Source organism: Telmatherina bonti, assembly GCF_933228915.1.
Source record: "Telmatherina bonti genome assembly, chromosome: 6".
In the NCBI taxonomy this organism is placed as follows: domain Eukaryota; kingdom Metazoa; phylum Chordata; class Actinopteri; order Atheriniformes; family Telmatherinidae; genus Telmatherina; species Telmatherina bonti.
In genome coordinates this window covers 43,055,453-43,060,447 of record NC_136624.1, presented here as the reverse complement: position 1 = coordinate 43,060,447, position 4,995 = coordinate 43,055,453, and positions in this window count along the sequence as shown.

The window sequence follows — 4,995 nt, the reverse complement described above, 5'->3', positions numbered from 1 at the left end:
ACATACTAATACACACACATCACACACGCACATCACACACACATCACACACACATCACACACATCACACACACATCACACACACATCACACACACATCACATACTAATACACACACATCACACACACATCACACACACATCACACACATCACACACACATCACACACACATCACATACTAATACACACACATCACACACGCACATCACACGCACATCACACACACATCACACACACATCACACACATCACACACACATCACACACTAATACACGCACATCACACACATCACACGCACATCACACACACACATCACACACACATCACACACTAATACACACACATCACACACACATCACACGCACATCACACACACATCACACACACATCACACACTAATACACACACATCACACACACATCACACACACACATCACACACACACATCACACACTAATACACACACATCACACACTAATACACACACATCACACGCACATCACACACTAATACACACACATCACACACTAATACACGCACATCACACGCACATCACACACACACATCACACACACATCACACACACATCACACACTAATACACACACATCACACACACATCACACGCACATCACACACACATCACACACTAATACACACACATCACACACACACATCACACGCACATCACACACACATCACACACTAATACACACACATCACACATACATCACACACTAATACACACACATCACACACACATCATACGCACATCACACACACACATCATACGCACATCACACACACATCACACACTAATACACACACATCACACACTAATACACACACATCACACGCACATCACACACACACATCACACACACATCACACACACATCACACACTAATACACACACATCACACACATCACACACACACATCACACACACATCACACACACATCACACACTAATACACACATCACACGCACATCACACACTAATACACACACATCACACGCACATCACACGCACATCACACACACATCACACACTAATACACACATCACACACACATCATACGCACATCACACACTAATACACACATCACACACACATCACACGCACATCACACACTAATACACACACATCACACGCACATCACACGCACATCACACACACATCACACACTAATACACACATCACACACACACACATGCCATGCGTTATGCCCAGTCATGCTAAAGTTCAGCTCGGAGAATAAAATGTGCTTTTGCATGCATATATTTGCAGTCTGCACCACACGCACTCCTCCAGGCCCTCAGATAGCATTTCCAACTCTGCTGCTGAGCACACAAACACAGATAAACAAATTCCCAGGCAGGATTCACAGAAAAGCAAACACATAGATGCATCCACACATACGGAAATACAAGACAACATGCAAGCGCCACAGAATGAATGAATGATCATCACACGCCTTTGTCACACATATCAGAGTCACGCATCTCCAGCGTTCGCAGCTGGGAAAACAGACGTGGCTCGTTTGTTTGTTGGGTCTCCGCTCCCTGTTTGTTTGCTGTGCTTCAGCCAATGGGAAACCAGCATCTTGAGGATCATTAAGAGGCTAAAGAGGACTCTTGATCAGCTGCGTGCGGCTTCGCAGCGTGCTTCTTTCAGCTTGTCAGCGTCCATGTTGTTATGCATGAACATGTGTTTGGACGTGTGTGTGAGTGGTTTGAAGCCTCCGTGAAGAAAAGCCAAAACGATTAGCTGCGTTTCAGGAGGCCGCCATTCAGACTCTCTCTTCCCGCCACCATACATCAGCCTGACAGGAAGCGCTTCCCCCACCGCGTGCAGACTAAATATTTGGCTGCCAGCGGCGGCTGTTCTGGCCAGAATAAGACCCCCCCCCTCCCGCCCTCCTCCGTTTAACAAGCCAAGCTGTGATTGGACAGGATTTCAAACGGCGATGTGGACGTCGAGGCGGCTGAGAAACAGACGTCATGTTGGTTTCAGGGCGACTGCAAAGCTTTGGTGAGGCGATGAGGTCGTGTAGCAGTGGGGGGGGGGGCGATGAGGTCGTGTAGCAGTGGGGGGGGGGCGATGAGGTCGTGTAGCAGTGGGGGGGTGATGAGGTCGTGCAGCAGTGGGGGGGGGGCGATGAGGTTGTGTAGCAGTGGGGGGGTGATGAGGTCGTGTAGCAGTGGGGGGGGGGGGGCGATGAGGTCATGCAGCAGTGGGGGGCGATGAGGTCTGTAGCAGTGGGGGGGGTGATGAGGTCGTGCAGCAGTGGGGGGGGGGGGGGGCGATGAGGTTGTGTAGCAGTGGGGGGCGATGAGGTCTGTAGCAGTGGGGGGGGGGGCGATGAGGTTGTGTAGCAGTGGGGGGGCGATGAGGTCATGCAGCAGTGGGGGGCGATGAGGTCTGTAGCAGTGGGGGGGTGATGAGGTCGTGCAGCAGTGGGGGGGGGGGGCGATGAGGTTGTGTAGCAGTGGGGGGGTGATGAGGTCGTGTAGCAGTGGGGGGGGGGCGATGAGGTCTGTAGCAGTGGGGGGGTGATGAGGTCGTGCAGCAGTGGGGGGGGGGGCGATGAGGTTGTGTAGCAGTGGGGGGCGATGAGGTCTGTAGCAGTGGGGGGGGGGGGGCGATGAGGTTGTGTAGCAGTGGGGGGCGATGAGGTCTGTAGCAGTGGGGGGGGCGATGAGGTCTGTAGCAGTGGGGGGCGATGAGGTCTGTAGCAGTGGGGGGGCGATGAGGTCTGTAGCAGTGGGGGGGTGATGAGGTTGTGTAGCAGTGGGGGGCGATGAGGTCGTGCAGCAGTGGGGTGGGGGGCGATGAGGTCTGTAGCAGTGGGGGGGTGATGAGGTTGTGTAGCAGTGGGGGGCGATGAGGTCTGTAGCAGTGGGGTGGGGGGCGATGAGGTCGTGTAGCAGCAGTGCTGGAGATAAGACGCCCCCCTGTTAAGTGGGGCGATGATTGCTCTTGTCATCGCCCCCCCGTGTTGGACCCCCCACCTTGTATTTTCATCTCACCCAGTCACTCCTTTGCATCTCTTTTTCTGCCGCTGTCGTCCTCCTCGTCGCTCCTCTGGTCGCTCTTCTCGTCGCTCCTCTGGTCGCTCCTCTCGTCGCTCCTCTGGTCGCTCCTCTGGTCGCTCCTCTGGTCGCTCTTCTCGTCGCTCCTCTGGTCGCTCCTCTGGTCGCTCCTCTGGTCGCTCTTCTCGTCGCTCCTCTGGTCGCTCCACTCGTCGCTCCTCTGGTCGCTCCTCTGGTCGCTCCTCTGGTCGCTCCTCTGGTCGCTCTTCTCGTCGCTCCTCTGGTCGCTCCACTCGTCGCTCCACTCGTCGCTCCTCTGGTCGCTCCTCTGGTCGCTCTTCTCGTCGCTCCTCTGGTCGCTCCTCTGGTCGCTCCTCTCGTCGCTCCTCTGGTCGCTCCTCTGGTCGCTCTTCTCGTCGCTCTTCTCGTCGCTCTTCTCGTCGCTCCTCTGGTCGCTCCTCTGGTCGCTCTTCTCGTCGCTCCTCTGGTCGCTCCTCTGGTCGCTCTTCTCGTCGCTCCTCTGGTCGCTCCACTCGTCGCTCCTCTGGTCGCTCCTCTGGTCGCTCCACTCGTCGCTCCTCTGGTCGCTCCACTCGTCGCTCCTCTGGTCGCTCCTCTGGTCGCTCCTCTGGTCGCTCTTCTCGTCGCTCCTCTGGTCGCTCTTCTCGTTGCTCCTCTGGTCGCTCTTCTCGTCGCTCCTCTCGTCGCTCCTCTGGTCGCTCCTCTGGTCGCTCTTCTCGTCGCTCCTCTGGTCGCTCCACTCGTCGCTCCTCTGGTCGCTCCACTCGTCGCTCCTCTGGTCGCTCCACTCGTCGCTCCTCTGGTCGCTCCTCTGGTCGCTCTTCTCGTCGCTCCTCTGGTCGCTCTTCTCGTTGCTCCTCTGGTCGCTCTTCTCGTCGCTCCTCTCGTCGCTCCTCTGGTCGCTCCTCTGGTCGCTCCTCTGGTCGCTCCTCTGGTCGCTCTTCTCGTTGCTCCTCTGGTCGCTCTTCTCGTCGCTCCTCTCGTCGCTCCTCTGGTCGCTCTTCTCGTTGCTCCTCTGGTCGCTCTTCTCGTCGCTCCTCTCGTCGCTCCTCTGGTCGCTCCTCTGGTCGCTCCTCTGGTCGCTCCTCTGGTCGCTCCTCTGGTCGCTCTTCTCGTCGCTCCTCTCGTCGCTCCTCTGGTCGCTCCTCTGGTCGCTCCTCTGGTCGCTCCTCTGGTCGCTCCTCTGGTCGCTCCTCTGGTCGCTCTTCTCGTCGCTCCTCTGGTCGCTCCTCTGGTCGCTCCTCTGGTCGCTCTTCTCGTCGCTCCTCTCGTCGCTCCTCTGGTCGCTCTTCTCGTCGCTCCTCTGGTCGCTCCTCTCGTCGCTCCTCTGGTCGCTCTTCTCGTCGCTCTTCTCGTCGCTCTTCTCGTCGCTCCTCTGGTCGCTCCTCTGGTCGCTCCTCTGGTCGCTCCTCTGGTCGCTCTTCTCGTCGCTCCTCTCGTCGCTCCTCTGGTCGCTCCTCTGGTCGCTCCTCTGGTCGCTCCTCTGGTCGCTCCTCTGGTCGCTCTTCTCGTCGCTCCTCTGGTCGCTCCTCTGGTCGCTCCTCTGGTCGCTCCTCTGGTCGCTCCTCTGGTCGCTCCTCTGGTCGCTCCTCTGGTCGCTCTTCTCGTCGCTCCTCTGGTCGCTCCTCTGGTCGCTCCTCTGGTCGCTCTTCTCGTCGCTCCTCTCGTCGCTCCTCTGGTCGCTCTTCTCGTCGCTCCTCTGGTCGCTCCTCTCGTCGCTCCTCTGGTCGCTCTTCTCGTCGCTCTTCTCGTCGCTCTTCTCGTCGCTCCTCTGGTCGCTCCTCTGGTCGCTCCTCTGGTCGCTCCTCTGGTCGCTCTTCTCGTCGCTCCTCTCGTCGCTCCTCTGGTCGCTCTTCTCGTCGCTCCTCTGGTCGCTCCTCTCGTCGCTCCTCTGGTCGCTCTTCTCGTCGCTCTTCTCGTCGCTCTTCTCGTCGCTCCTC